The sequence below is a fragment of the Dermacentor albipictus genome, unplaced genomic scaffold, assembly GCF_038994185.2.
Source record: "Dermacentor albipictus isolate Rhodes 1998 colony unplaced genomic scaffold, USDA_Dalb.pri_finalv2 scaffold_14, whole genome shotgun sequence".
In the NCBI taxonomy this organism is placed as follows: Eukaryota; Metazoa; Arthropoda; class Arachnida; order Ixodida; family Ixodidae; genus Dermacentor; species Dermacentor albipictus.
In genome coordinates, this window is record NW_027225568.1 from 9267382 (window position 1) to 9285495 (window position 18114).

Consider the following 18114-nt stretch of genomic DNA (forward strand, 5'->3'; position numbering starts at 1 on the left):
ACAATGGCTACAACTACAACGTTGGACAAAGTAAATAACACCGACACTGAAAGGTCGGCAGCGGCTGCACTCCGCAGCATTTTATAATACAAGCTAACTGCTACGTCCCACCATGGCGGCACATCACAAAGTAATTAATATCTGGCAATGGAACTGTGGGGATTCCATCGTAAAAGGAATGTCCTCCAACAGTTCATTCGGACCCACCCGGAAAAGCCACATGTAATCCTATTACAAGAAACGCTCACGGATACGGTCAGCCTACCAGGCTATAAATCGCATACCCAATATGGTGACGGGAAGAGGGAAATCAGCACATTAGTAACCAATAAATGTGCGTTCATAGCCAACGATTTGAATCTCGAATCCAATAAGGTTGAACACTCGCTCGTTGAAATCATCCCCAGCGGACAGTTCAAGACAAGTATAATTATACTTAACATATACAGTAGACCCAAAGACCTCAGGCAAAGATTCGCGGCAATTATCAACAAGGCTACAAGCAAGGCCAAGACATTCCCACTCCTGGTGGCCGGAGGCTTTAACGCTCCACATTAAGCATGGTGGTACCAACAAGCTAACCGCAAGGGCGTTGACCTATGGCAAACTATAGTCAATATTAACCTCACGCTTATAACAGATCCGGCTTTTCCGACCAGGATCGGCAACTCCTGCTCTAGGGATACCCCACCTGACCTCTTTTTCATACGGCTTGTGAAATCGGCATCTTGGTCCAACGTCCAAGTGGACCTTGGCAGTGATCACAACATCCTGGCCGCCCCCTTCAACGTGAGAAGCGGGGACCTCAAAGAGTTCACTATTACAGATTGGGATTACTTTCGGAAGATTAGGGAAGAGCGAGCACAAACTCATGACTCAGCACTTAGCCTAGCGCAGTGGGCTGAGCAGTTAAAGGAGGATATCAGCGCGGCGACAAAGAAAATCCAGACTGAACTGGAGGTAGACCGGATGGATAGCCGCTTCGCTCATCTTCTAGAAGCTAAAACGGCACTGTTAAACAGATAAAAAGGGCAGAAACTCAACCGAAGGCTCCGAAAAAAGATCGCGGAGCTCAACAAAACTATGGAAGATCACGGCCAAACCTTGAGCAGACAACAGTGGGATGAGGTCTGCAATTCCGTGGATGGCCAGATGAGAGTTGCAGCTAAATGGAACCTCCTCAAGCATCTGCTCGATGATACCACCACCAAGTCAAACCAAAGACAAGTGATAGCGAAGGTTCTACACCAGGCATCACAATCAGAGACATTGTAGACCCTACTCGACAGACTCGCTCGCAAGTATCTGCCACTGGGCAACTCGAGTGACGAAGACTATCCCCCCTACAAAGGCTCATCTTGCCCCGAGCTAGACAACCCCTTCAAGGCATGCGAAGTAAGGGAAGCTGTTCAGAATCTAAATGGCAAGTCGGCCCCTGGTCCTGATGGCATCCCCAACCGGGCCCTCAGAAACCTGGACGACTACTCTATAGAATGGTTGACAGAGGAGATTATTGGAATATGGGAACGAGGGGTTGTCCCGGAGTCCTGGAAAATGGCCGCGGTCATCCTCATTCCAAAGCCTGGAAGGCCCCCGAGTCTCTCATACCTCAGACCCATTTCCCTCACGTCATGCGTGGGGAAAGTAGCGGAACATGTTATACACAATGGAATTTCCATTCACATCGAGAAACAAGGAGTGTTTCCGTACAACATGATTGGGTTTCGTCCGGCCCTGTCAACGCAAGACGTGATGAAGCTTATCAAGTGTCAAATCACTGACAACACCACAAGAGATGTAAGAGGCATCTTAGGCTTAGACCTGGAGAAAGCCTTTGACAATGTATCCCATGCTCACATTCTCAACTCCATCTTGGAGCTCAATTTGGGAGGTGCCTTCCACAGATACACAAGCTCGTCCCTACGGGATCGCAAGGCCACGCTCAAAATCGGGGACCTCAAGTCCGACAATTTCAGTTTGGGCCCCAGAGGCACGCCACAAGGAGCGGTAGTCTCACCATTGCTTTTTAACATTGCCTTGAAGAAGCTATCGGAAAGGCTCGCCAACATAGAAGGGATCAACCATACGCTTTACGCTGATGATATCACAATTTGGTGCACCGGAGGAAGCGAAGGAGCTGTTCAATTAGGCTTACAGGAGGCTGTAGATCAAACACAGATGTACCTGAAAAATACGGGGCTTAGATGCGCCCCCAGCAAGTCTGATTTCCTCCTCTGCAGGCTAGTCAGGAGAGGTCCCAAACCTAGAGGCTGGAAACCGTTGTCAGAAATAAACATCAAACTCCACACTAAAAATGGCTGTACCATCCCCAGAGTAGACAACATCTGGGTGCTTGGCGTGTTCATCGAATCCAATGGCAGTAACAATACGACGCTCAACAAGCTCACAGCCAAGACTGAGAACATGATCAGACTTATCAACAGAGTGTGGAATAGGCGTGGAGGCTTAAGGGAAGGCAGCCTCCTCAGGTTGTTCCAGGCCTTCCTCATGAGTCATATATAGTTTATGTGGCAGCCATGCACAACTGGTACAACTCCAAGAAGAAACGATTAAACACGCTCATCAGAAAAAGTATAAAAAATACTAGGCATTCCGTTACGGGCGAGTACGGATCTCCTTATGCAACTAAGAGTGCACAACACATTGGACGAGATAATCGAGGCCCAGGAGTCAGCCCAACTGTCCCGTCTATCCTATACCACGGCTGGAAAGAAGATCCTGGCGGTTCTTGGGATCAACCCTATCCTCATGGAAGAGCGGAAATATGAAATTTCAGAAGATCAAAGGAACAACATACGAGTTGCACCATTTCCCCCTAATGTTAATCCTCAACACAACGTAGGCAGACGCAGTGCAAGAGCCCTCGCCCTCCTCAAGCGTACGAAGGACGATCCCTACTCGGCATGTTTTGTCGACGCCACCCAATATGGACAGTCGTCTAACTTCGCCATTGCCCTCATTGATCACAACGGACAGATAGTGAATGCGGCTTCCCTGAAGTGCTCAACCAACCAACAAACCAGAGCGGAGCAGGTCGCAGTTGCTATAGCACTCCTAGACAACCGCAGATCACAAATCTTCACTGATTCGAGATCGGCGGTCAGGGGTTTTGCTTAAGGATCCATGGCTGAGGAGGCTCACAAGATTCTCAAAAACAAGATCATCTTTCCGCACACCATCACGTGGTTTCCGGCTCACCTGGAACCCCAGCTTGACTCGTTTCCCAATCTCAATGGCATCGCCTACTCCCAAGCGCGCGCCCTAACCTACCACGCGGGAGCAGGATCGAGCTCAGACTCCGGGGTTCTCGAGTTTCGGGACACTCTCACTAATTTCAGCGAAATTACAACGCACTATCACCTGAGTAGGAGGACTCATCCTCCCCCTCACAGAAAACTGGCTAGACCTCTGGCGTACACTTTACGCCTGCTTCAGACTAAGCGCTATCCAAACCTGGCCCTTTTCCACACGATCACTCCAGCGGCTTTTAGCTCTACTTGCCCCGACTGTGGGGCTGTTAGCAAACTCGCACAAATGCTCTGGCGATGCCCCTCGTTACAGGGACGCCATCGCATCACAGAAGAAGAATGGAGCTCTGCCATCCAGAGCTCAGAACTTTCACGTCAAACCTGGGCTGTCCAGAGAGCCCACGATGCGGCGGTTAGGCTCGGCCTACCCGTCTCCACGTGGGAGCGGCCCGCAGCTCTGCCCTATGGCAAAGTTTCTCAGGACCTTGTAATTAAAGTTCTTTGTCTGTCTGTCTGCGTAAAATGTCCCATAGAATAACAGAGTGTGAGCAGCCTAAAAATATGTGTTCGATGGTTTCGGGCTTGTTGCATATTATGCAGGTAGTACTCCAAGGGACAAAAATACCTTTTTCCTTAAGCCAGGGTTTTACAGGGAGCGTGCCGGTGTGAAAAAAGAAGAAACACGCATTGGTCGGCGCTCTTAGAGGCATCATCTTAACGTGAGTCAGAACATTACGTTCTGTTCCTAGTACATATATTGAGCGGTATATAGGCACAGGACACATCACGTCAAGTCTCTGTACAATATTTTCTTGGTTACAGCCGAGAGCTATTCAATCGAAAAGTGACTTTCCAGAAAACGAAGCGCGTTATCAACTTCTTTCATAAACCCTTTCACTGGAACATGATCAATACAATACGATGACAGGATATACTCGGGCAATGTCTGGCTCAAGAACACTTGACAAATACTCTGCAGGAAGGCATCGTTTTGCTGCCTCAAGAAACAGAATCGTGTAACAACTTGTTTAATAAATGCGATAAGCCCAGCCCTCCGTATTTAACCTACTGAAATGAGTTCAGACGACTAGTACGCTCCCAGTTCGACCCCCAGATAAAAACAGCAAGCACTCTGTGCAACCTTTGCACGGACATCCTTGCCGTGCAAAGAACTTGCATAATATAGAAAACTTTTGTTACGATGAACATATCACACACAGTTGCACGTGTAAAGATTGAAAAATCGCGTCCGCCCCATTTTATTCTTTGCGATTTAACCCGCTCGATTTCACCCGTCCATTGGTCTTTGTTCCCGCGATAGTGTTCCAAAGGAACGCCAAGGTATTTGCCTGGTGTATCCGTAAACCTTATACTTTCGAATTGTGTCGGCCGCTCGTCCCATCCACTGTGCCAGAATTCTAGACACTTTTGCCAACTAATGGTGCTTCCGGTTAAGCTGCAAAATGTTTTTGCTCCCTTAATTGCACTTTCGAGGCTTTTTTGAGTTCGGCAAAAGATTTCGATGTTGTCTCCGTATGATAGATTTTTAATTTCGTGCGTCAAGAAGCGGTAGCCGCATATCGCTTTGTTGTTCAGAATATTTAAGCAGAACGGTTCGAGATATATGGCGAATAGCAGGCTTGAGGCTGGGCATTACCCGGCGAACACTAGACCTTATTGGGATTTCTTCGCTAAGCTTTTTGTTAATAATAAGCTTAGCAGTACAGTTTTTATGTCATTTTCACGCCTTCAATTATTACGCTCCCTACGTTAACTTGTTCTTACACTGCGAACAGAATGTCAGGTGCGACTTTGTCGAAAGCTTTCTCAAAATGTAGTTGTAGCATTGCTATCTTTCCGGCAGAAGCGTCACAACCTTCTAATATGCTTCTGGTGGCATGTATGTTTGTGAAAATACTTCCTTTGACCCCGCATGTTTGATGACGGCCAACTACAGTTTTAATTACCGACTGAAGTCTTCTAGCTACTACTTTCATAAAGATCTTATAATCTACATTCGTCAAACCTTTGGGTCGATAAGACTCTACTGACTGCAATTTGGAAGGTTCGTCGGTTTTAGGAATTAGAACTACGTGTCTTAGTTTGAACGATGAAGACATTTGTTTACTGTCGCAGGCTTCTGCTATAACTTCGTATAGTATTATTGCTACTTCATTTTTAAAAGCTTTATAGAACGTTGATCCCAGGCCGTCTGGCCCATGCGCCTTCCCTTTGATCAATTCTTGTTTGATTCGATCTATGGTCATTTGTCTTTCAAGCTCTAGTTTAATATCTTTGTCAAGCCTTGGCATTTGTTTAACATAGTCGTTTATAAATCCATCATTTACGTGCACTTCGTTGCCTAGCAAAGTAGGGTATCGCTCTTCAAATGCTCTTTCAATGACGCTCTTATCTGTCGAGACTTCGTTTTGGTAGCGAATATCCTTTATTTCGTTTTTTGTTGCATATATTTTTTTTTCGCCAATCGCCCTCTTCGTTGGTCTTTCGCCTAACCAAAGCCTTTCTGAATGCTCTCTTATAACAACACCTTTATATTTTTATTCTGCCATCTCTTCCATCAGTCTTTTACCGTCTTTGACTTCACTTTTAAACAAACCCGGTATTGTAGTCCCTGCATTCAAAAGGAAATCAAGTGTACACTGTAGTTCTTTTTCCCTTTGTTTTACTTTATGACGCAGCACGCATAATCTATCTATTGCTCTAATTTTAACGTCGCACTTGAATTGTTCCCAAGCCGCGATGAAACTTTTGTTACTCGGGGACATTACTTCCAATTTCTCGCGTACTATTTCGACAAATGTGTCATCGGTTAAGAGCTCTTCATTTAATTTCCATAGTTCCCAGTTGAATGCAGAAACTTTGCGCTCTCTACCTATTTCAAGCATTACGAAGCTGTGATCACTAAAACTAAGATGTCTCACGGCATAGTTAGAACACAAAGACACAACACTTGAAGAGACATAAACACGATCTAATCGTGCGTGGCTTTCGCCCTGAAATTGGGCAAATTGCACTTGATTACGGCGGAATACGTCCCGTACATCAACAAGGCCACATTCATCCACCAGCGTCGTAAGTTGTAGCGCACTTTTATCTCGTATAGGTTCGTTTTTAACCGAGTCTTCGGGTATGCATATACAATTAAAATCGCCAAGCAAAATGAGTTGCCTGTCACACTTCAGAAAGGCAGCGACATAATCAAAAAGAGTTTTCTTTCTGAAATTCTATTCGGCGCGTGCACACATATAATTCGCCATCGTGTTTGATTTAAAGAAAACTCGCATAATGCTAGCCGCCCGTCACCAGAGGTGATGACACTTTCTTCAACGATTCTGACATTCCGTTTGAAAAAGATTACACAACCGCCAGACTTTCCAACGGCATGGCGAACACAAACGTTAAAATCCAATGCGTAAATTTCGACCATGCGGTCTGCTTGCTTTTTGCTGTCAATTTTTTATTCCTGCAAGGCTAAAATATGAATGGCATTTTCTTTTAGCAGATGTGTTAACTGCATTTGTCGCTTTCTTGCCGTGAGACCGCGCACATTCAGCGTGCCTATTGTTAATGCCGATAAGGACGTTGGTTTCATGGAAAGCAAAGGGTCAAGCAGACTCCTCGGCGATTGTGCCGAATTGTCAGGGCGCACACTTACACTTTTACATCGTACTATTTGTGGATGCTTCGCCAGGCATGGCGAAGGCGAGGCGTTTTCTATGTTGGCAGGCATGGCGACGTTTCGTATTGCGCGTCCCGCTCCAGTCTAGCGGTCAAGTCATCTGTCGGAAAGTGCCCTCCGCTGCCGCGGAGGCCCTGCCAGTGTAGGCTTCCTGTCTGGAGGCACATCGGGCTTCACCTTCAGGGGCACCCTACGGTGGGACCCTGCCTTTGGGGGTGGTTCATCGGCGCTGACCTTCTCGCGGTTGTCGTCTTCGATGGTAATTTCCCGTGGTCTCTTTGAGACGGCGACTCCAGGGTTGGTTTTCTTCCGAGTTGATGGCCTCCATTTCGGTTCCGCTCTCTTCCGTCGCGACTGTCTCGCTAACGGCAGCACAGTTGCTAGGAGTTTTCTCGGCCTCTGGCGTATTCTGTGGCTCGTCGTTCTTTCCATTTTCACTGACCGCAGCTTTCATAGGTCCCTTGTTTTCGAATGGGACAGAAGACGAGGCACCTGACGTTGTCGGCTTCTCGCCTCCACTGACGGCCTCCTCCGCGTCGAATTGCCACGACTCTCGTCGTGGCTATAGCGACGACAGAGCATACAACGCGGAACTCGGCACTCGCGTCGGAAGTGACCAGTGCCATGGCACCGGAGGCAGAGCGGGGGTCTGCCTTGGACGTGCATGAGCGTGTGGTCTTCTCCGACGCGGCAGGTCTTCCACGGTAACGCCTAACTTCAGCCGTAGGGACACCACGGGCGTGTGGGTGCCTTTGTCGTTGCAGCCTGCAACGCGCCACTTTTCCCTCGAAATATCGTTGACCTTGCCAAAAGGCGCCAGGGCACCTCTGATTTCGTCGTCCGGAGTCGTATGTAGAAACCAAAACAGCTTCATCTTGATGTCTTGATTTCGAGGGTCTATTACCATGCATCGGTGGTCCTTTGCGCTGAAGGTTGGAGCAGACAAAATCTTTTTTTAGCCCTTTTCGTCCTTGAAAGTGATGGCCCAGGCGTGGTTCATTTGATAGGCAACGCGGACCTCCACTTCCTGCATCCGTTGCAGATTGGCAAATGCCTCACGGAATCGCTCGGCTCGGTAGGGCCTCGCCTTCACGTCTCCGTGCAAAAAAAAAGGTCGTTGTAACTGTCGATCCTGAAAGTAGTTGCTGGCAAAATAACCTGGTAGTCATCCTTCGGTGTGTCATTCAACCTGAGACCGCGGCCCTGCTGGGCCACTGTAACCGCCCTTTCGGAGCGAAACATTCCGCGACCGTTGAATGCGGTGTCCGGAAGTGGAATCGACTCAGCCATGACTGCTCACATACACCGCAGCACTACTGTGCCAAATTAATACGCGTTCACGAAGGGCTGGCCGAAACAAAAGAAACAGTTACGCAGCCGACAGGATTCGAACCTGTGCGAGAAGACCTCAATCGATATCGAGTCCATCGCCTTAACCACTCGGTCACGACTGCGAATATACACCGCAGCACTACATTGGTACGCGTTAACGAAGTGCTGGCCGAAACAAACGTAACCGCTACGCAGTCGACAGGATTCGAACCTGTGCGGGGAGACCCCAATGGATTTCGAGTCCATCGCCTTAACCACTCGGCCATGACTTTTTTTTTTCGCTGATGGGTACATCACGTGTAAAGAACAGAATAAAACGCATTTACAGAAAAATGACACTGAAAAATGTTTAAAAACGTCAAACACGCTTTGTTTGACGTGGGGATGTTTATAATGACATGAGGTCATTCAGAACGGGTAGCCATTCCGGTTGTTCTTCGCCTGCGCAATATGCAACCCTGTTGTGAGCCATACTTTCTATAAAGTATTCTCTGGCTGGGCGTGCGTTTACATCAGCATGCGTCACCGCCATACGCGTCTTCCAAATTGGGTGCATACTCAACAACATAAACATATCATACGGTATGCCACTTTCACACTGAACCGGCAAAAAACGAATACCGTATGGTGTTATAGGGAGGTCTTTCTTTAAAGTTCGCTGAAGGATGTCCCAGTGAAATACGGCATCCCAACACTCCAAAAAGATGTGATCAATACTTTCCAGCTTACGGCACAAGAGGCAGTTAGTACTACACGGAACAAATAGGCCCTTTTCCTTTAGCCATGGTTTCACGGGCAACGTACCAGTATGTAGCTGAAAAAAAAAAGGTCTTGGCTGATGGCCGTACTACCATTCTTTTGATTCCTTTAAAGACATCTTTTCCGGGCCCGATTGCATACATGGTGCGATACAAGGGTTCCGGCATAATTACGTCGATAAGATCTTTATACAGCCGTTTTTTCTTAAATTCGCACAACTACTGCAGAGAAAAACGAACCTTTAATATACTGAACGCCGATACTACTTCGCGCAGATAGCCACGTATACCCATTCGCCCCGCACAAGAAGTCGATACAATGAATTCAGGTAAATAACAGCATAGTCTAACTTGTAACATGGTGCGCAAGAATGGATGACTCTGATCTCGTAGAAAAGTAAACCTCGACACCATCTGTCTTACAAACAAATGGGCCAATCCCAGCCCACCAGCTCTCACTGATCGAAAAAGATTTGTACGACTCGTGCGTTCCCATTGGCATCCCCAAACAAAAGTGGCAAAGATTCTGTGTATCTTGTGAATGTTTAGCCTATTCATGCACAGCACCTGAAGCACGTACCTAACTTTCGTTGCTAAAAAGATATTGCAGACTGTTGACCGGGCGAATATCGAGAAGTTTTTCCCTCCCCACTTATTTACTTTCTCTCTCAGCATTTCTGTTTCGTCCTTCCAATATTCATCTGGATCTTTATATCCCCCTAGTGGCACCCCGAGATACTTTGTGGGTACTTCCCTCCATTTCACATTTTCGAAAAAATCTGGCATTGCCTCCCAGGTGCCATGCCACAGACCTACACATTTAACCCACTTTATTGCACTACCGGACCACTTGCAGTACTTGTCGACTACTCTCACAGCTTCGCTAATACTTTCTCTGTTTTCACAGAAAACGGCAATGTCGTCCGCATCAGACAATAATTTGACCTCGGCCATCATAAGCTTAAGACGACTGCCAATATAAACCGCAGCACTACTGTGCCACATTAAGACGCGCTCACGAAGGGCTGGCTGACACAAAAGAAACCATTACGCAGCCGACAGGATTCGAACCTGTGCGGGGAGACCCCAATGGATTTCGAGTCCATCGCCTTAACCACTCGGCCACGACTGCTCATATACGCCGCAGCACTACCGCGCCACATTGATACGCGTTAACGAAGGGCTCGCAGAAACAAAAGTAACAGCCACGCAGCCGACAGGATTCGAACCTGTGCGGGGAAACCCCAATGGATTTCGAGTCCATCGCCTTAACCACTCGGCCACGACTGCTCATATACGCCGCAGCACTACCGCGCCACATTGATACGCGTTAACGAAGGGCTCGCAGAAACAAAAGTAACAGCCACGCAGCCGACAGGATTCGAACCTGTGCGGGGAAACCCCAATGGATTTCGAGTTCATCGCCTTAATCACTCGGCCACGACTTTTTTTTTATTTAATGCCGGTTTTCGACACAATACTCAACATACAAATACTACACACATGTCAGCAATACAAGCTTGCGGGGAAGAAAAAAAGAAAAAATAGCGATAATGCCGACTGTCCGTATGGGACCGGCGTTGTCGAATTACAATTCCTTCATGGCTGTGAGAGCTTCAAGCCTCGAGAGCCAATCCGGTGGACATTCTTGCAATTTCTGTATATCAACGTACCGCGACATACATTCTCTAAAATATATGTGAACCGGGCGGGCGTCGGCATCGCAATGGTACCCAGCCATTCGAGCCCGCCATATACAGTGGAGTGCATTCAACATAATAAAGTCGTATGGAACTCCCTCTTCGTCCTTAATTGGCAGATACCGTATACCTTGGGGGTCTACAGGTAATTCTTTCTTCAGTGTTCGCTTCAAGACGTCCCAGAAGAACACTGCCGCCCAGCAGTGCAAGAACACGTGATCGATGGTTTCGGGCTTCTTGCAGATCAAGCAGTGTGATCCCCACGGCACAAGACAGCCTCGCTCTTCCATAAATGTCTTCACGGAAAGTGTTCCAGTGTGGAGCTTAAAAAAGAAGGTTTTAACCCCTGGTGGCACCTGCATGCGTTTCACCCGTTTAAGGACGTCTTGTCCTGGCCCTCCACTGTATATGGCTCTGTATAAGGGCACTGGGAACACAATGTCGCACACATCATTATACAGTTTTTTCCTTTTCACTTCAAACAGAAAATCATTTGAAAAACGAACTGACAGGAAACGCACGCTGTCGACCACTTCCTTAAGATAACCTCGAAGTTTTCCGGTCATGCTTGCCGTACTAACAACATACTCCGGCAACGCGTCGCTCAACCTGAGTTGACATACGGTGCGCAGAAAAGGGTCGCGCACATCTCGAAAAAACAGAAAGCGGTTGACAAGTTGACGAACAAAAAGATGTGCCAGGCCAACACCCCCGTCCTTCACTCTTCTAAACAAATTGGTTCGGCCAGCCCTCTCCCATGCTGATCCCCAGATGAAGACCGCAAAAACTCTGTGCAGCCTTTGCACATTTGTCCTGGAACAATGCAACACTTGCATAACATAATATAACTTCGCTATAAAAAACATATTACAAATTGTTGCCCTTGAACAAATAAACTGGTTAGTGCTTGTCCATCTGTCCGCTTTTTCTTTCGTTTCATTAGTTCGGTTCCTCCAGTACTCATCGCTGCTTTTGTACCTGTCGAGGGGAACACCCAGATACTTCGTCGGAGTTTTCACCCAATTGACATTGGCGAAGTATTCCGGTGCCGAAAACCACTCCCCGTGCCACAGCCCGAGGGATTTGCCCCAATTGACTTTGCTGCCCGTGACGTCACAGAAATGTTTAACTACAGCAACTGTTTCAGTCACGCTTGGTTCGTCTGTGCAACACACTGCAACGTCATCAGCGTACGCTAGCAGCTTCACTTCGGATTCTGCTAATCTAAAACCACGTATATTGTTACTTGCGGTAATGGCCACACACATTGCTTCTATGTATATAGCAAATAACAGAGGACTGAGGGGACAGCCTTGGCGCACTGACCGCATGATTTTAATGGGGGCCCCCAGAGACTTATTAACAATTAACCTTGTAGTGCAGTTCTGGCACGCCAAGGCCACACCCTCAGTGATGATGGTACCTACATTAACATGATCCAATATGGAGAACAAAATAACATGAGCGACGCAATCGAACGCTTTCTCAAGATCAAGCTGAAGAACTGCAACGCCGCCACCGGTGACGTCACAGCACTCGAGCACACACCGCATCTTATGGATGTTAGAAAAAATTGTTCGCCCTTTGATTCCACAAGTCTGATGGTCTGCAACGATTTCCTTTATGACGCTTTGAAGTCTGGTCGCTAAAATCTTCATAAATATCTTGTAATCCACATTTGTTAGTGATATGGGCCTATAGGATGATGCGAATCTCAGTTTATCTAATTTATCGTTCTTCGGAATTAGAATAGTGTGCGCTTTCCCAAAAGAAGGTGGCAATGATTTCTGCTCGTACGCTTCATTAAATACTTCTACTAATAAAGGGGCCAGTTCTCTTTTCAATGTCTTATATAGGGCGGCGCTGAGTCCATCTGGTCCCGGTGACTTGCCCAAGTTTAAATCGTCGATTGCCTTTTCGACTTCCCTCTCCGTTATTTTCCCTTCTAATCGCTCCTTAGCTTCATCACTCAAACGCGGCATGCGGTGCAGAAAGTCTGCTTTGAAACCCTCTAAATTCGCTTCCTGAAATGCAAAGAGCGACTGATAGTACTGGAAGAAGGCGTGTGCTATGCTCTCGTTGTCGTCAACAACAGCTCCATTCATTAAAAGGTGATCGACATGGTTTCGTCGTCCGTGTGCCTTCTCTAAACCAAGCGCCCTTTTAGTGGGCGTCTCCCCTGCCGCTAGTGCATCTGCTCGTGCTCGCACTATGGCACCTTGATAGCGTTCCTTGTCAAACAGTTCAAGCTTTTCCTTGACGCTCCGCACATCGTCTTTGTACAGACCAGGCTCTTTGCACTCAAGCGTTATCAGCTGCTGAAGTAATGTTCGCAAACCCTTTTCTTTAGATTCCCTCTCAAATTTGAGGCAGCTTGACCTTTCTAAGGCTTTCATTTTAACTTTTTGTTTAAGACATTCCCACTTTTCTGCTATTGTATCAGCCGCATCTTCGCGTATTTCATTAACCGCATCCCGTACTGCCTTTACAAAAGATGCATCATTTAATAACAAGTCATTGAGTTTCCATAGATACCAATTAAAAGCATGTTCCCTTTTCCTTATACCTATGTTACATTTTACCAGGCAGTGATCCGAAAATGACACGGGTACAACGCAATAACCGTGGCATCTTGGAATCATGTCCAACGAAATGTACATGCGATCCAGTCGCGCATGACTACTGCCTTGAAAACGCGTAAATGTCACTTGACGCCCCCCTTCCAGACATTGAAAAACATCATCAAGTTCATTTTCATCAACTAATTTTGACAAAACGTCACTACTTCTATCACGCACACCGGCATTGTTGACTCGGTCTCTAGCACTCAACACACAATTGAAGTCCCCTAATAACACAACGCGCTTATTACAGCAAACATATTGTGAAAGGTTCGAAAAAAAAGAGGACACGCTCGTCTACAGAATTCGGCGCATAAACGCATATGACGCGAAACTCAAAGTCAGAGATCGTAGAGTCACATAAAACAATCCTTCCAGCCAGACAGGACCACACACTTTGAATATGTAAACCCGGCAGCTTCTTCACCAAAAGAATGCACCCCCCGGAGGTGCCTACCGCATGACTGACCACCACAAAATACCTAGTCGTGAATCGTCGCACCATGCTCCCGGTCTCCTCCTCTCCGTCAACCTTGGTTTCCTGGACGGCTAGTACGTCTATGTCATGGTCCGTTACCAACCGTAGGACCTGACATTGCCTACGACTAGCCGCCAACCCTCGCACATTTAGTGTGGCAATACTAAGAGACGGTATTTCAGCCATCTTCATCTAGCGAGAAAAGTAGGCCCGGAGCATGGTGCTCTTACCCTTCACGACCAGCCCTTGGCTAGCCGCCTCCGGGGCCATCCGGCTTCCCGGCGTTGTTTGTCGTTGACACTTTGAGCACAGGCTTTCTTTCAGGCGGCACATTCGGCTTTGGTTTGAAGCCCATCCGCCTCCCCTGGGGCGTCTTTGTAGGTGGTCCCTCGGTGGTGCTGGTCGCACCCTCGCCCTGGTCCTTGGTCTGGTCGTGGGGGCGTTTGACCGGGCCGCCAAGAGTCTCAGTCCGGTCGCCGTCTTTCACGGCCTCGTCCTGCTGCATTGTCGTCATGCCATTGTCGGGCGGCTCTTCACTAATGGCTCCCGTCGCGGGGCCCACAGCAGTCGTGCCCTGCGCATTCCCACTCCGCTTCTCAGTACCTTGAGCAACCGTGCCTTCTGCGCCGACGGTCGACGTCTCGCTGACTGCCGCTGTCGGTACCAGGTCTCCGATGCCTGTAGCGGCGTCCTCCGTCTCGACCACGTCCATGACGTGCTCTGCGGCCACGTCGTTCACTGCTAGGCCTGTCACGGCGGCGTAGGATTTGACGCAGTCGGCGTCAACATGACCGAACCGTCTGCAGCGAGAACAGCGCGGAACTTTACACTCTCGGCGGACGTGCCCCGTACCTTGGCAGCGCAGACAATGCATGGATCGACCAGGCACGACCACCAAGGCCAGCTCTCCGCCGACGCGGACCTGATGAGGAATGTCTTCCATTTTCACGCCGCTTTTCAGCTTTAGAAGCACAGTCCTGGTTGTCGACGTCTTGTCACCCAGGCCATGGACGCGCCACCTTTCCCGGCTTACCTCCTCCACCTTGCCGAAAGCCATGAATGCCGTCCGTATGTCCTCGTCTGCAACGCCATAGAGCAGCCAGTGAAGCCTAAGCTTCACCTGCTGGTCTTGCGGGTCCACGATGACACACCGTCTTCCCTTCACTTGCAGTTCTTTAAGGGCCATGAGGCGCTTCGTCGCAGTGGCGTCAGACAGGGTCACCGCCCAGACGTGGTTTATCTGGTACGCCCCTATGCATACCACGTCCGGCAGCAGTCCCGTCGGCTGTAGGGCGTCTCTAAAATCTTCTACCTTGTAAGGTCTGGCGCGTACATCACCATGTAAAAACACGGTGTTAAATGCAACTCGTCCTTTCGGCAGCTGAGGCAAAATAAACGGATAATCCTTATCGTCGTCGGTGATCCTGTTTCCGCGACCAAAAGCGGCCGCTGTCGCTGCCCCGGAAGAGGCCATGACCCTACGATCCGAACAGCTCGGCTGCCGGATGCAGAATGGCCACCACTGCTCATATACGCCGCAGCACTACCGCGCCACATTGATACGCGTTAACGAAGGGCTCGCAGAAACAAAAGTAACAGCCACGCAGCCGACAGGATTCGAACCTGTGCGGGGAAACCCCAATGGATTTCGAGTCCATCGCCTTAACCACTCGGCCACGACTGCTCATATACGCCGCAGCACTACCGCGCCACATTGATACGCGTTAACGAAGGGCTCGCAGAAACAAAAAGTAACAGCCACGCAGCCGACAGGATTCGAACCTGTGCGGGGAAACCCCAACGGATTTCGAGTCCATCGCCTTAACCACTCGGCCACGACTGCTTTTTTTTTTCTTTATTTCCGAAGTTCACATGAGGAATAATAGGTCACAAACGATAAAGCACTTCAGCTACGCCTGAGCTGAAGCGAGCAAAATTAAGATTTCTTCAAACTCACTAAATCATCAAGGAGTGTTACCCACTGAGGTTGGTCATGCTGCGCCCGGATGCATTCTCGAAGGTAAGCAGCGCTTTCAATAAAGTTTTCACGTGCACTGTGCGTATTAACATCTGCATGCCTTACTTGCACTCGTGTTTTCCACAAGCTGTGGAGGCCAAGAAGCATGAACAAATCATATGGTACATCTTCGTGATCAACCGGTAAAAACCTGATACCATAAGGGTCTAGTGGTAACTCTTTCTTTATAGTTCTCTGTAGGACGTCCCAGTGGAATATCGCGTCCCAGCAGTCCAGAAAAACATGTTCGACTGTCTCTGGCCTCTTACATAAAAGACAGTTCGTTGTCCAAGGGACAAATATTCCTTTTTCTTGAAGCCACGTTTTGACAGGCAATGTATTAGAGTGTAACTTGAAAAAGAACGTTTTCACGCCTGGCCTAACTGGCATCTTCTTCACTCGCTTTAAAATATTCTGCCCTGGGCCTCCACGATAAGGCGCCCGGTACAATGGCACCGGCAGCATGATATCCACAAGATTTTTGTACAGCTTTTTCTTGGGAACACTGTACAAATAGTCTGGGGAAAAACGCACTTCTAACAACTTACAAGAGAGCACAACCTCGCGAAAAAATCCGGTTACAGCACCACACATGTTCTCACCAGAGGACACTATGTTTCTTGGGAGTAGCCTCTGCAATCGGACCTGTATAACCGTTCTTAAGAAGGTGTCATTTTGATCACGAAAGAAAATAAAGCGTGATACCACTTGACGCAAAAACAAATGAACCAGTCCACGGCCTCCACTCTTCACTGAAAGGAACAGGTTTGTTCTCCTCGTTTTTTCCCAGGTCGAAGTCCAAAGAAAGACGGCAAATATACGATGCAATTTTTGAATAGAGGTCCGCGAAGCACACAGCACATTCATGTGGTACCATATTTTTGAAATTAGAAAAACATTGCAGACAAAGGCACGTGAGAAAATTGACAGATTCCTTCCCTGCCATGCTCCCGCTTTCTCTCTCGCCCTTGACATCTCTTCGTTCCAAAGTGGGCTGGGATCGCGATAACATTCTAGGGGCACACCAAGGTATCGCGTTGGCATGGGAGACCATTGCAGCCGTGAGAAAAATTGCGGTGTAATATCCCATTCCCCGTGCCAAAATCCAGAACTTTTTTCCCAGTTTACGTGACATCCAGTCTGGTTACAAAACCTTTCCAGAGTGTTTGTAACTTCACAAATGCTTTCTCTGTTCGTGCAAAATACCGCTATGTCGTCCGCATACGCAAGAAGTTTCACCTCAGCAGATTGCAGCTTGAAACCCGTGACATTGTCACTGTTGATAATGGCCAGACATAAAGGCTCTAGATACGCTGCAAAAAGCAGGGGAGAGAGTGGACAACCTTGCCTCACCGAAGAACGCACTGTGAGGCGCTCAGTAAGGTCACCATTAACTATAATGCGTGTCATACAATTTGCGTACGCCATTTTTACTCCTTCTACTATTACACTACCCAGGTTAGCGTGCTCTAGAATGGAGAAAAGAATGTCGTGTGAAACGCGGTCGAACGCTTTAGCCAAGTCCAGCTGTATCATAGCTACCTGGCTTCCAAGCGCGTCAACACATTCCAATACGGTTCTGGACACATGTATATTTGTAGCAATGCTACGTCCTCTGATTCCACAGGTTTGGTGCGGCCCTACTAATTTGTCGATTACACTCTGAAGTCGTTTGGCTAGTACTTTCATGTACACCTTGTAGTCGACATTAGTGAGGCTGATAGGTCTGTAGGAACCCACTAACATTCGTTTCTCCGCATCATCAGACTTGGGAATAAGTACAATGTGTGAAATACCAAAGGACAGTGGAACTTTTTTGCGTTCATAGGCTTCTGTTATCACTTGTAACAGGAACTGAGAAACATCATGTTTAAAGGTTTTATAGAAGGCAGCGTTCAGCCCATCTGGCCCCGGCGCTTTTCCAGACGGAAGATCATCTATTGCTTTCTCGATCTCTTCCAAAGTAATAGGCAATTCAAGACGCTCTTTTACATCATTGTCGAGTGTTGGCATTAATCGGAGGAAATCCCCTTCAAACCCTTGCGCATGCTCGCGCCTATTGCCGAAAAGTTCAGCAAAGTATTCCGTAATAGCGCGCCGAATCTCGCTAGGGTCGCTTGTAATGTGCCCCTCGTATCTTACTTGCCTGATTTCCTTCTGGCAAGCGTACCGCTTTTCATCTGATAGCGCCCGCTTTGTAGACGTTTCGCCTGCCCACAAGTTATCGCTCCTTGAGCGT

General features: G+C 48.0%; 1 protein-coding gene and 4 non-coding genes across 8 annotated transcripts in view; 1 reads left to right on the top strand and 4 right to left on the bottom strand.

The window, feature by feature from the left end:
* Nucleotides 1-18114, top strand: part of LOC135913489 (hemicentin-1-like) — a 708068-nt gene that overhangs the window by 221243 nt on the left and 468711 nt on the right. The gene's annotated exons all lie outside the window — the stretch shown is intronic.
* Nucleotides 10110-10191, bottom strand: TRNAS-CGA (transfer RNA serine (anticodon CGA)). Its single transcript has one exon. It is a non-coding gene; the product is annotated as a tRNA-Ser (tRNA).
* TRNAS-CGA (transfer RNA serine (anticodon CGA)) lies at nt 10268-10349 on the bottom strand. The gene has a single exon. It is a non-coding gene; the product is annotated as a tRNA-Ser (tRNA).
* Nucleotides 15461-15542, bottom strand: TRNAS-CGA (transfer RNA serine (anticodon CGA)). The gene has a single exon. It is a non-coding gene; the product is annotated as a tRNA-Ser (tRNA).
* Nucleotides 15620-15701, bottom strand: TRNAS-CGA (transfer RNA serine (anticodon CGA)). The gene has a single exon. It is a non-coding gene; the product is annotated as a tRNA-Ser (tRNA).